General features: G+C 30.9%; 1 long non-coding RNA gene across 2 annotated transcripts in view; it reads left to right on the forward strand.

Moving 5' to 3' along the window:
- Positions 1-15,960, forward strand: part of LOC110257033 (uncharacterized) — a 499,783-nt gene that overhangs the window by 437,077 nt on the left and 46,746 nt on the right. For both annotated transcript variants that reach the window (XR_014829230.1, XR_014829228.1), the window contains exon 4: positions 15,460-15,596. This is a non-coding gene — a long non-coding RNA (uncharacterized LOC110257033). The remainder of the gene's footprint in view (positions 1-15,459; positions 15,597-15,960) is intronic.

The following is a 15,960-nucleotide window of genomic DNA, read 5'->3' on the forward strand; positions in this document are numbered from 1 at the left end:
ATTATACATGTTAGAATGCTTGATATAGTCTAAATAATCTGTGAATCCTTATTTATTTATTTTTCAATCATCTTTCTCTCTTTCTCCAGTTTGGATATTTTGTTTTGGTTTATTTTCATGTTCATTGATACATTTTGTATGATTTTGTTTTAGCCGCGCTTATTAGATTTCCCATTTATATGAGCTACCTAGGGCTGCTATAATAAGTTGCCAAAAACTGGATGGCTTGAAGCAACAGAATTTATTCTTTTACAGATGTCTGAGTGAAAGTGTTGATAGATTTGTGCCCACCTCAGAAGACCTAGAAGAGATTCCATTTTTTTGTTTTTTTCCAGTTGTTCTTGACATTCCCTGGCTTGCGGTAGCATTGCTCCTATCTGCCCCCATTTCCACATATCTTTTAGTGTGCTTCAAAATTCTCTGTTCCTCAAGTATAAGGATGCATGTGATAGTATTTAGAGGCCACCCAAATAGTCCACAGTAGTATCCTTCTCTCAGGAACCTTAACTTTATCACATCTTTTGCTATGTAAGACAATATTCAGTGATTAGGAGATCATGTGTGAATAAAACATGTCTGGAACAATTCTTATTTATTTAAAGTGGGACCATATGACAATGCTATGCAGTGTGCTCATTCATGAGGGTATGCTCCATAAACCCATAAACTTCAAAAAAAAAAAACTCCATAAACTTCAAAAAAAAAAATCAATCCTCAACATTTAAAAAATTATCAGACTAGTAAATCTTGAATAGGAAATGGAAACCTGTTTATCGTATACACAAGGAACACTGAAACATTTGACTCTACAGAAAGCTGTTATCATTATAAAATATAAATTTATGCTCACTGAGCACTTTGAATATTTCTACATGTAGTAAAATAATCAATAAATTTCATACTTTGGAATTATATGAAATAAATTTGTTTTTTGACATGCAAGTAATCTTCATAGAGATTGCAATAATGCAACAAAATCCAAAGGTGTATATATATATATTTGGAAAATATTTTAATTATATAGAGTATACTCTATATTCTGAATAAAATGCAATTTTTCTTTGAAAAGTATATAAAACTTGCCTTTATAATTTCAATAGTGTCTCCTAATTGTTTTGGCTAATAGATTCTTATATACTAAGTAAAACACACTTTTGCAAAACTTTGGATAGAAAACTCAGAAAATTACAGATGAAAAATAATTCCTAAATTAGTATTTAACATATAATTGAAATTTAACATTTTGTAAGTACATTAATAATTCACAATTTAAAAATTCAAATCTGAATATGCATGTCATTTTCATAAAATATATGTTTACTTGGAAAAAAATATTGCATAGTATTGAAACAAAACCAAGAGAATCTTACAATTCTTTATTATATATTATCTCCACTTTTAGATTTTTCTTGGTTTCAATTATCATTTGAAATAACTTTAATTTAAATTGAGTGATTCTCAAAATCAAAATAACCCAAAGTTTTGAAAGTTTCAATACCTATTAATACGGAGACCAGCTCAGCAGGATGGGGCTGAAGAATGGGTGCTGTGAAACTTAAGGAAAAAAGTTAACATAAAAAAAAGACAAAGAGACATTTATCTTAAGTAAAGGTGGGGTCTCAGGGACCAAGAGCACCGCCTCAAGAAACCACACTGCTTTTACTGTGTTCTTTAGAATTACATCAAGTGAGGAGGGGGTTTTAGGTACAGGATATAGGTTTTTTTAAGTTATTTTAAAAGTCACATAGCCGGTTGCTGATTAAGCTTTTATTCTGACCTTTAGGCATTAACAGTCATTAGCATTTGAGGAAGCCATCTATGCATAGCATCTAGAGAATCACCATTGTGCTTCTGCAGACAGCATGCCTATCTGCAGCAACCCAGCTCATCTAGGTTTGCACCTTGGTTCTTCATGCTAATTCATATCCTGCTAAAGATCCCTCATAAACCCCTTGGGGCCATGAGGCTCCTCTTTTATTCTTAAGAGGATGTATCATGCTGTGCAAATGGTGTGCCTATCTGCACAGGTCCAGCGTGCCTAGATCAACACATTAAGTCCTCATTCAGCTGACCCTGTGAATAACTTATGCTTTTAGGTCTTTATTCTTAAGCTTAAGTCATTTACCAGAACTGGGATGGTTTTCCAAGCAGGAAGATGGGGTAAAGTAAGCAGGACAAGATGGAGTTTTCAGCAAAGAGGCTAAGAAAATAGTGCATAAACATGCCTCATGATGTATTAATATTTGAATTTTCCCAAATTTTAATTTAGGAAATTTCGCATATAAAAAACTTTGAAAGAAAATTGCGTTATACACATATATGAAACATCCTTAAATCTAGCAAATGTTAATATTACTTTCTAAAAACTTTTTATTTTCTGTCAATTTGAACCACTGAAATTAAGTCAAAGTTATTGAAGATATTATGCCCTTTGAATATTATAGAAAATATCTCCTAAGAAAAAGAACAGTCTTCCACAAAATCTCTATTATTAAACCCAAAAAATTTTACTCATAATAAAATTACATTACTAATACAGAGCTTATATTCACATTTTGGTAATTGTTTCAATGATTCCTTTGTAAGTCACAACTCCCTTCCCCCTTTTACCACCTTGCCACAGAAACTAAACAAGTGTTGTGCATTATGATTATTTTGTTTCTTTTGATCTACATAATTCCCCCAGTTAGTTTTGCTGTTCATGTTTTTAACATTTTTGAGAGTCTAGGTCAGTTGTGTTTAGGTCACACAGTCTGGGTGTTTAGGTTGTTTCCCTATGATTAGCACAAGTTACACATTTTTGGCAAGATACTACATAGGTGATGATGCATACTTCTTATTTCATTACATCAAGAGGCAAATAATATTGGTGTGTTTCATTATTAGTGATGCTAAATATGATTACTTGATTAAGGTGATATCAAATCACCATTTCAATAGTAGCTGTTTCCTCTAAAAAATAATACACATACTGATTATTTGAAATTTATTATCTTTATCATTATCTTGCAGATAATCTGTTCCACAACTACCCACATCCAATGATTTTGCATCCACTGATGATCTTTGCCTGAATCAGTTATTATATTAAGGTCTTTAAATGAGTGGTTTTCTAGTTATGTCAGTCTTTTTCCATCCTTCATTCCTTCCTTCCTCCTTCCCTTATCACTTTCTCTCTTTGAAATATTATTATGTATCCATAGATTTGTATTTTTCTTTATGAATTTACCCATTGTCTAGATCCAATGCTATGAATACATAGCTTTATTTAGTATGGTCTAATTCCTTCCATAAAAGAAATTCTCTTTTGAAGTCCATCACAAAGAATAAAATGTAAGATTTTTCTCAGTTATCATGATAGAGGATTCTGATTTTTTTTACATTTGATAGGCAAGAAATAATATTTATCATAATTTTTATTTTTTTTCTTTTTATGAATGAAATTAAATATTTTTCATATATTTAGAGCCATTTGAGCACATATTTTTCCAAAACATTTGTTCACATATTTTTTCATTTTTCTTTCAGTTATTTGGTCTTTTCTTTAGCAATGCTAGAGTTTTTTTATTTTTGTCTTTTGTCTTTTTTTTTTAGGGCCACACCCATGGCTTATGGAAGTTCCCAGTCTCGGGGTCTAATCAGATCCTTAGCTGCCAGCCTATGCCAGAGCCACAGCAACTCCATATCTGAGCCTTGTCTGTGACCTACACCACAGCTCATGGCAACACCAGATCCTTAATCCACTGAGCAAGGCCAGGAATCGAACAGCAGCCTCATGGATCCTAGTTGGATTTGTTTTGCTGTGCCATGGCGGGAACTCCATAACTTAAGAGATTAATCTTTTATCTTTTATATATAATATATATATAATATATAATCTTTTATCTTTTATATATAATACCAGTATCTTCTTTATACTTAAGGAGTTCTTTATAACTTAAGGAGTTCTTTATAACTTAAGGAGATTAGTCTTTTATCTTTTATATATAATACCAGTATCTTCTTCTAACCTGTCTTTTGATTTTGTCACTTCCCTTTTGATTTTGGTGTTTTGGTTGTCATTGTATATATAATCAAACAAATGTGTTTTTTTTTAAATTTTAATACAACTGGATTTTAAGTCGCAATACAAAGGTGTTTCCTTGCCTTCTGGTATACTTCTAAAATTTTTACATCTGGGTTTCTGATCCCTTTGGAGCTTTGCATTTGAGTGATTTCAACTATGGCTCCATGTTCATGTTTTTCCAAATTTCTGTTCAGTTGTCTCAACACTTTTTTTAGTATTTTCTCCCTCTCATTAATGTGGGGAGAGAAATTTTACTAAATTTTTATTATATACTGGAATCTGTTTTTGAACTTTCTTAAAAGTATTTTCCACTAATCTGACTATTCATGTGTCAGTTTCATACTACTTTGATTCTTGAGGCTTTAAAGTATGTTTTATTATCTTGTTGGGAGAGTTTCTCCTTTAACTTAAAAAGATATATCCTCTTTAGGATTTCCTAGGTTTTCTTAAATATTTGTTCCCAATATATTTTAAAATAATTTCTATCTCCAAAAATAACTACTTTTATTGTATTTTTCTATTAACTTGGGAATAATTTAATTTTTATAATGTTCTGTCCTTATATCTAAGCACTTGAGGTATTATTCAAAAGTACCTTTGTGGGTTTTTTTGAGCATTTTCTACGGTCTGTTGTAGATTTCTCAAAAACCTTTACAAGTTTATTAAAAAGTATTTAATCTTTATTTTCTGTAATAATGGAATTCTCTATTTCATTATGTCTTCTAATTGGCCATTATTTGTACATATGAAAGCTTGGACTTTTATGTGTTAATTTTAACTACTTGAATTATTTTATCATTGGTTTTTTTGAGGCTATCTAGATAAACTGACAAAGCCCTTGCAAATGAGAATAATTTTCATTCAGGTTATTATGCTTGTAATTATTTTCTCTTTTATGGTTGCATTAGATAATGTATCCAAAAAAATGTTAAATTACAATGGAGTCAGTGGGGAATTTTTATACTGACTAGAATGATAGCCTTTATTTAGCAAAGTATTCCTTTATTTAGTACAATGTGGCTTTTAGGACTGTGGAGAGTGTGTTTGCAAATTCCTATTATGTCATCGTTTTTAAATAAAAAATGGTTGCTTTTTTTTTTTTTCAAAAGCCTTGGCTGCATAAATGCCTATAGAACATTTCCTCCCTTGTATCTCTTTTTAAGTTTTAATTTTCAAATGTTTAAGCCTCACATAAAGTTTTAAAAAGAATACAGAGAGTTTCTCTATGTATTTCACTCCTTTCCCCTTGATAGTGCCTTATAACCAGTATACATTGTCAAAATCAGGGAAATGATATCAATAAATTATTAGTAACTTAAGTACTTATACTTCACCAGCATATACATATACTCTTTTGGGGGAGGGACTTCTATATTTTACAGATATGTATTGCATCTATAAATTTGAGTAACCATCATCACATTTAGCATACAAAATTGATTCATAATAACATAGAAACTTTCTTTTGTCACCCTTTGATAGTTACATTTTCCTTTTAATTTTAACCCTTGCAATAATTGTACTCATTAATATAATCTTATTCTTTGAGTAGAATCATATGAAATGTAATTCTTTGAGATTCTCAGTGTGTTCCCTTGTGATGTATCTAAGTATTTTCATACCCCAATAATCCTTGCTTTTTAGTGTTAAATAATATTTATGATGTTAATATATCACAATATACTTAATCATTAACCTGTTGAAGGACATTTGGTTTGTTTGCAGATTAGACCTAATATAAATAAAGCCACGCGTTTCTGTGGCTCTGGCGTAGGCCGGTGGCTACAGCTCCGATTGGACCCCTAGCCTGGGAACCTACATATGCCGCGGGAGCGGCCCAAGAAATAGCAACAATAACAACAACAACAACAAAAAAGACAAAAGACAAAAAATAAATAAATAAATAAATAAAGCCACTATGCACATCCATGTATAAATTTTCTGTGAAAATAAGTTTTATTTCCCTAAGGTAAATGCACAGGAATGTGTTTGTTGGATCATCAAGTGTGAAACTTTATGAAACTTCCACACTGTGTTCCAGAGTGCCTGTAACATTTTTCACCCCTCAGCAATATGTGAGACCTGTATAGTTGCTCCACCCTCAGTACTACTTTGTATAGTCAGGAATTTTTTTTTTTTTTTTAATTTTAGTCATTCAAATGGAGAGGTAATTATATCTCATCTTTATTTGCATTCCTTTCATGAATAAATATGTTGAACATGTTTTTCTTGTCTGTATTTACCATCCATGTGTTCTTTTGGTGTAATATCTTTCTTTAAATTGAATTTAAGGAGGTCTTTGTATATTCTGGATACAAGTCTTTTGTCTTGAAAATATTAGATTTGCAGTTATTTTCTCCTTTCATTCTTTTCATTCTAATCTTTTCTTTCTTTCAATATAATCCTTTGCAGAACAAGTTTTAAATGTTGGAAACATACAGTATGTTATTTTTTCTTTCATGAATCATGCCTTTTGGTCATGTCTAAGGAATCTTTGCCTACCATAGGTCATAAAGATTTTTACCTGTTTTATAAAAGTTTTCTGTTTTACATTTTAAATTTCAATCTAGGATTTATTTTGAGTTAATTTTTTGTAACTTCATGAGAAATCAAAGTCAAGGTTTATTCTTGTTCACTTAAATACACAATATCTCCAAAATAATTTGTTGAAAAGACTATCCTTCCAGTTTATATTGACTAAGGATAAGGATAATTTAGTAATATTATCAAAATCAGGAACTATAACATTGACACAATGCTATTAGATAATCTGTACACATTATCCTAGTTATGCCATTTACTTTAAAAAGTCTTTATAATAAAAGAAGATGAAGGAAAAAAGATAAAGGAGGAAAAAGAAAAAGAGAAGGAAGAGGAGGACAGTAAGAGGAAAAATAATGAGAATAGGAAAAGTAATGAAGACAAAAATGAATTTTTTAAAAAATATTCTGGTCCAAATCATACATTGTTAATAGTTTCTTTAGTTTCTTTAATCTGGAGTATTTCCTGAACCTTTCTTTGGCTTGATATGGACATATTTGAAGGGTATCAGGCAATGTTTTGTATGCTGTCCCTCGGTAAAGTTTGTTCAATGCTACCTCATGCTTAGATGCCTACATTTTTAGCCAGAATACCACAGCTGCGATATTTTTCTTCCTCAACTACATATTCCCATACAAAGACACATGACATTGGTTTGGCTGATTATTGGTAATATTAAGTTTATTAATTTGTTTAAAGTTGTATCTTCTAGGTTGTTCTACTCTAGAGTTTGCATTTCCCTTGTTATTAATTTTAAAAGTTCACGAGAAGGTATGTTGTGAATATATATATCTTTTACCTCATCACATTTTGGCATTATTTTGATATTTTCAAAGATTTATATTGCTGATTAGGGAGTTACCGTTGTGATACTATCTTTTACAGAGATATTTGTACCATTAGGAATCTATCTTTTGATTGAATAGCTTTAAAATATATCCTGTGAAGTCAACCTGTTGTGAATACTTTAAAAATGAGCCAGTTCTACTTTATTTGTTCCTGCTCTTTGAAATCATTTATTTGGTTGTATTATTTCTTTTTGTCCAAAGCATATACGATTTATAGCCTATCCTATCACCTTTCATTATGCTCCTATATACATTGGGCTGAATTTTTCCCTATCATCCTGGATGCTGGATGATGTACTTTTTATGGTAGAAGACAATTAAGCACAATGTTTGAGTACAGTGCTCCCTGGGTTCTTGAATAGTTAAGTTGTTTTACTATAAGCTGTATTCTTAAATGAAGTTGAGAATATTGGCTCTTCTCAGACAAATTTTTGTTGTGTTTGAAAATAGGAAACATTAAAATTTTGAGTTTTTATTAGATTGGACAATTAATTTCAAAGACTTGTACTTATACAAGTATGACTGATACTCAGAGATTTCTAGATCATGAAATTAAAGAAATATTTTGCTCAAGGAAAAAATATCTATTTTTAAAAAGTCACTGCTAAGGTAGACATTCTCAGGAATCAGAAGTTATTAGCATATAATATTAATGGAAAAGAGTGTTTTTAAGTCAATTTTTAGTGTTTTTATTTCTGCGTAGTGTATAATACAGGAAAAAATCACAGGTTAACATTTAACCTCTTGGGGATGGGGTTTAAGCTCAGCCAAAGGAGAAAATAGAAGTTGAGAAATATGAGGATGGTCTGGCTCATCCCCAGCTAGCATAGCTTCTAGTCATTTAATGATCTAGACTTTCCTCCTGTACAGGGGCTGGATTCCAACAGTTGGCTGGACTGCCAATCCTCTTCATTCTTGGGCTCCATAGTTCCAGAATATCATTTTTGCTGCTTTTTTGTCTTATCAAAACCACACAAGATTTAAGGGGAAGAGAAATAAAGTCCATTTCTTGATGTGAGAAATGACATTGGCTTCTAGGAGTGAAGTTTCAGCCACTTTTCAACACTATTATTCAGATATTTTTGTATTACCTGGAAGATTGACCGTAAGTTTCTTGAGGGATGAGGCCTTGCTTTATAGTTCTTTATATTCCCCACGGTGACCCACATAATATTAATAAATATTTGATTTCTGCTTGGTTTCTAAAAGCGTTTAACTTTTTTTTTTCTGAATATCATGGTGAATGTTGACAACAACTAGAGTATTTCAATGAATGACACCTAATTTCTGACATATTTAACCACTGTGTTTTAATATGGATACCATAGCTTCCACACAGTGATATATCATTAGAAAGACAATACCAACAACGTTGGATTTATTTTACTGCTATTACTATAAGAGCCTTAGATAAGGTGAGGGAACTGGAATTTCTTTTTTGTACTATGTCCAAATTGCATTTTATATGAAAAGTTTAAAAGGAAAGAGGAGGTCAAGAAAGAGAATTGAGAAGGTCAGACAATATATTATTTTCTCTAATATTCATTTAAATTCAATCATCAAAGAAAGGTACAATCAGTGAAAGTTATACCCACAGTTAAAGATTAGGTCACTTACTCCTATTTTCAAAGTAATGTCTAATAAGTAAGGTACTATGATAATACTTTTCTCATACCAAAATATCCTCCAAAAATTTTTACTTCTAATGATGCCATAATAAAACAACTAACCATAGTTAAGATTTGTTGAATCATGCAAACAATATTCAGTTTAGCACAACTGAATGCTGTTTTAAGTTGAAGTTCTTATTATTTCTTATAATCCCCTCACATTCTGCTCCAACAGATATCACAGTTCTTAGTCATAATGTATACTCAATAAAATTTAATAATATTTATTAAATATATGTAGCATTAACAGCCTAGCAAGCTGAGTTATAGAATAGAAAGTTCATTTAATTGCAAGAAAGATAGAGGTTCAAGTTGTGATTCTTGGTTTTGTATTTAAGAATTAAAAGACAATAGATAATTTATTTTCTCTGAATCTTTGTTTTCTCATTGTTCCATTGAGCACAATTTGTCGTTGAAAAGATAAAATCAAATAACATGTGTAGAAGTATTATAAATTCAGATTTTAATTTTAGTTTCTTGGCAGATTGAGTATATTTTTTCATTTTTATAATCATAAGATTTATAATATGATCTAGTAAACGGCAGGTGATCTGTAAAGATTTGGCAATTGAATGAAAGAATATAAGTTGAAGATGTTTTTTAGTTGTAGAGTGATGGTGTTCAACTCCATACAGATTTCAGCATAACAGCATTTGTAGAATATTAGGAGACATTTTTTATGAGGATTTGTAATGCACTCACATTCCTCCTCTTTCCACATGGAAGCACCTTAATGCTGTCTCTAAAAAATTGTGTTTTGGCAAGGTTCATATGTTCTCTTGAATTTCTTCATTTGTTTAATTTGTTTATTAATACTTCACCTGTCTAATTGTTGTGAGGGTCAAGATAAATACAAGTGAAAACTTGTTGTAAAAAAATGTATTAAAATTAACCTAGGAATTGATTTCAAAGAAGTGAAAGCTTTAGTCTAACTTCCTTTATAGATGCAAAGATTTACATAGAACAATTGAAAATAGAACTTACCTGATATTCAGTTTTCCCTTTTTATAGTAATTAACCTTTTAAAATAACTATCATCTGTTCAGATAAAAAGCGTATTTCAAATTATGCCTGTCTCAGATATAAAGATTCAAAACTACTGTAATATGACAGAATATGCTTGGAGTCTGGTTAGAAAAGCTTACTTCTTGCTTCTGTGTGGTAGCATATATCTCTTAAAAGACTACTGAGATTTTGTTTGCCTTTGTTATATTCAACTTGTCAACTTCATTTCATCTTCTGTTAGCTAAATGTAATGTTATATGCTTCCTGTAATAGCCAGGAGACAAACCATCTAGGTCATTCTTTCCTAGAGTAAGTAAGTTTTAAAAAGTATTTTACCCACTTAAAAGTTCCTCTGATAATATAATAGTAGCCATGCAAAGAAATGCTATTTTGCCAAGTTCCCTCAGTGCATAGGACGAATATGCAGCCTTATGTCTTCCTAAGGACAAGTGAGAGATGACCTCATTTTGTTTTAATAGCATACTTGTGATTATTTGATGGATGTATTTTATATTTTTTATTACCTTCAGAGAGTCATTGACAATAGCAGATACTTATGGGTGGAATGTATAAGCAGGTGTGAGTAACACATGTATTAACTTGGAAAATACAGTGCAACCCCACACACTGTGTAGGACAAAACAAAAAACACACATAAAGCTCTTGTTTTTCAGACACAGTGGCATTTTCCTGTTACATGCAAGCTATACTTTTTGCAAAATTGGATTTTCTAAATCTACATCATAAAATAGATGGTCATAAAAATCAATTGTTTTTCCTCAGAAACAATGCTGTGTGTAGATGTTATGCTCCTAATCGAAAATCTATGCTCATAGTAGCTGTAAAATAATAATATGTCATAAAATTAAAACACTATAGCCTTGAAAATATATAATTATTTGAATAGAAGGCACAGCCTCTCATAATCATATAATTTTAAAACTATAGTTATCCTAAAGATCAGAGTCTAATTTCCTAGTTTTAATTTGTGGGAATTTAAACCCAGTTTAATTATTTGCCCAATATTAACTATATTGTTAGTGAAAAATATGACTCGATTCTAAATCTCTACACTCCCAGACTAATTATGTTCCAATTACTTTAGACCAAACTCCATTATAAAAATCTGAAAGTTGAAGTTTTTTACAAGTGAGTTAGTTTGTCTGAAGAGACATTATGTTTGGCAGCTGTTCTGTTAGCTTTTGCACCTGCAGAGATCTGATATTTTAGAGGAAACTTTTCTACAACTAGATTATTAGAACTGTTTTGTAGGAAAATCATACTAATTGCCAGAGATAAACAAGATGCCTCGAAGAATGGAAATTTACCACTTTTATTCCAGATTCTTCTAGAAAGAGAATGGAGGAATGTTCATTTTTTCACTAGAGTGAATATAACTAGGGACTTGCAAAACTGTCTTTCAATTATTTTTCAATTCACTCATTTATTCAACAAATATTTATGGAAATCACATATGGAAGAACTTGTCTTAAAACTAGAGATAAAGAGTGCTTAAAAATGTATCACTATTTATTGAATGTCACTATGCTTCCAGAAAAAATAATGTGAAGAAAATATAATTAGCCTACAAGATAGCTGTTCAGTCTTCAGGTGTGGAAAGTTTTTAGTTACCTTGCCTCTATGACTGCATCTTACTATATAGTCCTCTAACATTAAAAAAGAGGGATACAAAGAAAGCATCTCCTCTTCATGATAGTAGGAAATAGTTTTTCAAATGCATTGGTCTTCATAAATTGGATCACTCTACCAATGACCCTGAAAAGATAAGGAGTTATATAAATTCTTTGCTCTTTAGTCTCTCTAGAGATATTTCAGTTACTTCTCTCTATGAACCTCCTGAAGTGGAAACTTTTCAGGGTTGGTTGGTCACTTAAAGTTAGATTTAGACATCCCCTTTTAATGCTAAAAGGTTAAAGTTAATACTTCGAAAACTGTGCTGATTGGCTTATCGTGGTTAGGGATGTCATGGACCCAACATTTGAACTTTTTAAGAGTGCTAGAGGAGATAGAGTAGTGTACTAGACTTCAGAAGTCTCAACTCTAGACTTACCATCTACAAAATTTGAAAAAAAAAAAAAAAGTCTTTCTCCAAAGTCATCAAGTCATTGGATAGACTGTTTTAACATCAGGGAAATGATGCAGTATTATTACCTTTATTATTATTTTTATTTTGATAAAATTTAGTTAGGGTTAAGCTTATGGTTAGAGTTAGTGGTAGAAGTAAGTTTGAGCTACGAGTTCAGATTATACAGTAAAAGGTAAACTGGGTAACAGTCTCCCTTAAGAAAAAGGAGAATATGTGAGTTGACTTCTAGAAAAGATGTGTTAAGGGAAGTTTATTTTACAAATGAAGTTATGTCAACTGAAATTTATGGTAAAATATTTTCAGATATTCCTTTAAAATCAGTTTCCTCATGTGAAAAATGGGAATAATGAATTTTGAGGACAAAAGTATAAAGCATACGTTTCTAAAAGCACTTATCACAATTCCCACAATAGATAAGCAGTTAATACAGAATGGTTATTTTCCTTCTTTTCTCTCCTCAAAGCCTGTATATGATTATCTGCTTGTATGTATCAACTGAGACTTATTGCTATCTTTTTTCAAGAAGATATCTGTAGAGTACATGATTTTTTTTAATTAAGTAAGCTCACATAAAGGGCCTTTTTTCCAAGTCGTATAGTGGCTATGCATTCATATAAAAAATATCAATTATCAAAATTATCAGATAAAGGAAATTTTACATGGATCAATCTATGAGGGATTTACCAGGTGACTAGAAAAATATCCAATTGCTCTCAGACTATGCTGAGCTGGAAGGAAAGAGAAGTTTATATTTCTAATTGGTATTCTAGGAAAGTCCTTCCAATGTGAAAGTCACAAAACTAATCCAGGTAGTGCAGCCTGGCTCTTAAAAAAGAAACTTTCCTGAGCATTGGTTAAAAAAAGATAAAAGGTTCAATTTAATACCCAGAAAACAAAAAAGATAATGTGGGAAAGCTCTGATCGCAACTTTTTAGTTAGTTAACACTTTATACAACAACTATCTAAGTGTTTGGTAGGTGGAGCCAGAATTCTGAGAATCATTTCCCACCTCCAACATTTTCTGGCAGTTTTATTTCCTGTTTTTGTGTTTCTCATCTATAAACTGGAGATAAAAAGAATACCTACATCATGGAATAGCTGTAAGGATTCAATGTGCTAATGTATATAAAAGTCTTAGAAGAGTTCCCATTGCGGCTCAGTGGGTTAAGGACCCGGCATTGTCTCTATGACGATGCAGGTCTATCACTGACCTCATTCAGTGGGCTAAGGATTTGGCATTGCAATAAACTGAGACATAGCTTGCAGATGTAGCACAGATCTGGTGGGTGGCTGTGGCATAGGCCCCAGCTCTAGCTCTGATTACACCCCTGGCACAGGAACTGCCTCATGATGCAGGTGCAGTTGTAAAAAGAAAAAGAAAAAAAAATTCTTAGAAAAACACCTGAATACGAATTAATCATTTCAGTTGTTTTATTCTAGTTTATTATTTTTATGCAACTGTTTTTAGATGTCTAATATTTTGTGAATAATTGAAGTCTAGATATAGAGGTGCTTGTATTGCTCTTGAAAGTATAATGCAGTTTGGGGTGATTGAGAATATAGTTACATAAACCTACCTATCTTTTAGCAAATTAAGATTAGAGGTTAATAAAATGTGTTCATTAGCACATAATAATGTTTTTATAACAATGTTTTATAATCAGGGTCTATAGTGTTGGAGAATAGCCAAAAAACTACATATATGTATGTATATATATATATATGTGCGTTTGTGTGTGTGTGTGTGTGGGCATTAAGACAAGAAAAATAAATGAGATTAGCAAATATTTTTAAAATACAAGATAATACAATTATCATTATTTGAAGATTATAGAATTTATTTCAAGAAAACCCAAAAGAATCAGGTAAAATACAATTACAAGTATTATAGAGACAATAAAAAATTAGTTATAAAAGAAAAATTCCAAATATATGTATTTATATGTTGTATATACATATGTGTGTGCGTGTATAGCAGCCAGAGCTAGTAAAGATTATAATAGAGAAGAGAATGCCATTTAAAATTGTAAGAAAATTTGTAAGAGATTTAGCAGTATACCAAATGAGAAATGTGAAAGCCTCCAGTGGAGATGTACTGTAAAGTTTTATCAAAGACATGAAAGAGACTTAATAAACCAAGTGCAGAGTAAATGTAAAGGTACCAATTCTATTTTAAATATGTTATTAATTTAACACAATTAATTATTTTAAAAATTCATAGTATTGTTAGGCAAGTGGAAAATTTTATCCTCCTGTCAACCTAAAAGAACAATTTTATAATATCCAAGAAAATTATGAAAAATTGATGACAAAAAAGACATAGTTATGACAATGAGTGTATGCTATAAATTGTAGCAATCAAACTTTTAGTCAAACAGAAAAGGATTAATGAAAAACAATAAATTGCCAAGAAATAGAATCATGAAAAAGTGGCTCTTCAAATATGTGTGGAAATTAAAAATAACATTGATGTACATTAATTATCTTTCAGAAGAAACCATTGGTTGTCTGGTTTGCATTATATATAAGAAAACAAAAATTAGCTTCTATTTGGATTTCAGAGCTAAAGGTTAAAGAAATTATTTTTAAGTAACAAAATATGGAAGGATCGTTTTATAGAGATTTGGAGAAGTAATTTTCTAAGCAACAAAACAAATCAATTAGAAAGTGAAAAACTGACAAGTTTAACTATATAAAAGCTAAACTTTTGAAAAAAATCATAAAGAGAAGTAAGAACAAACAGAATAATTTAATGAACAACATACTGAGGATAAACATTAGCAGCCAATAAAAAAATGTTCAGTCTCTATTTACAAAATATAAAAAAGCAATATTAATGTGTATTAAAATAAAAAATATAATATGCTTCATCCTATTAGTTTCGAAATAATTTTTAATCTTGTTTTGACAAGATTTGAAAATAGATGGAGTGCAAATTGGTTTAACATTTTAAAATGGTAATTTGGCAATTTCTAGCAATATTTGAAATTTCTGTGCTTTTTGTTTCATCAATTTCACTACTGAAGACTCTCACACATGTGTAAATAATTGCTGCATTTTTATAACTGTTAAAAATTAAATATAATCTTGAATAAATGGTGCATAAATACCATAGCAGAAACTATATGAAACAGAAAGTAGATTATGTGTGAGATTACTCTGATTATAATAATGATTATCATTACTGATATCTGTGCTGAATAGTCTTCATTTCTTTTCCAGATCTACTCTCCACCCATTTCCAGCCTGCTCTGGGCCTATGAGGCTAAATTGGTCAGACTACAACCACAGACCTCATCTTGGACCTTTGCTTCTGTTTAGATCTTGGCAGAAAATAATTGAAGGCAAGTTAAAATAAGGTTGGTATATTTATTATACCGACTCCCTCCTTGCCAAGATGCTTCTCTCTAATAAAAGCCATATTTTCAATCAGACACTACCTCTGGTTTCTAGTAACCATTCCTCTTCTCACTCTTCAGGCTAGGTATGTAATAGTCTCTGCTGCTGTGAGCCACTAGGTTTTGCACTCTGCCTTATTTGTTTTCTTAAGCCTTATTCATACCTTTGTAAATAGTCCCTATACTTAACTCTTCAAATACCTAGTTAGAGCGAAAAATTGATTATTGCCAGTACCCTTTCTGACAATACCTGTAACAGTATTTTATTTTTCTTCATTGCTGACAAAGCTCTAATTTTTTTTAAGTCTCCACCTTCTTCCCTACA

Source organism: Sus scrofa, chromosome 15, assembly GCF_054392235.1.
Source record: "Sus scrofa isolate SSC_HxYL_T2T_F1_AM1 chromosome 15, Sscrofa_HxYL_maternal_Yorkshire_Landrace_v2.0, whole genome shotgun sequence".
NCBI lineage: Eukaryota > Metazoa > Chordata > Mammalia > Artiodactyla > Suidae > Sus > Sus scrofa.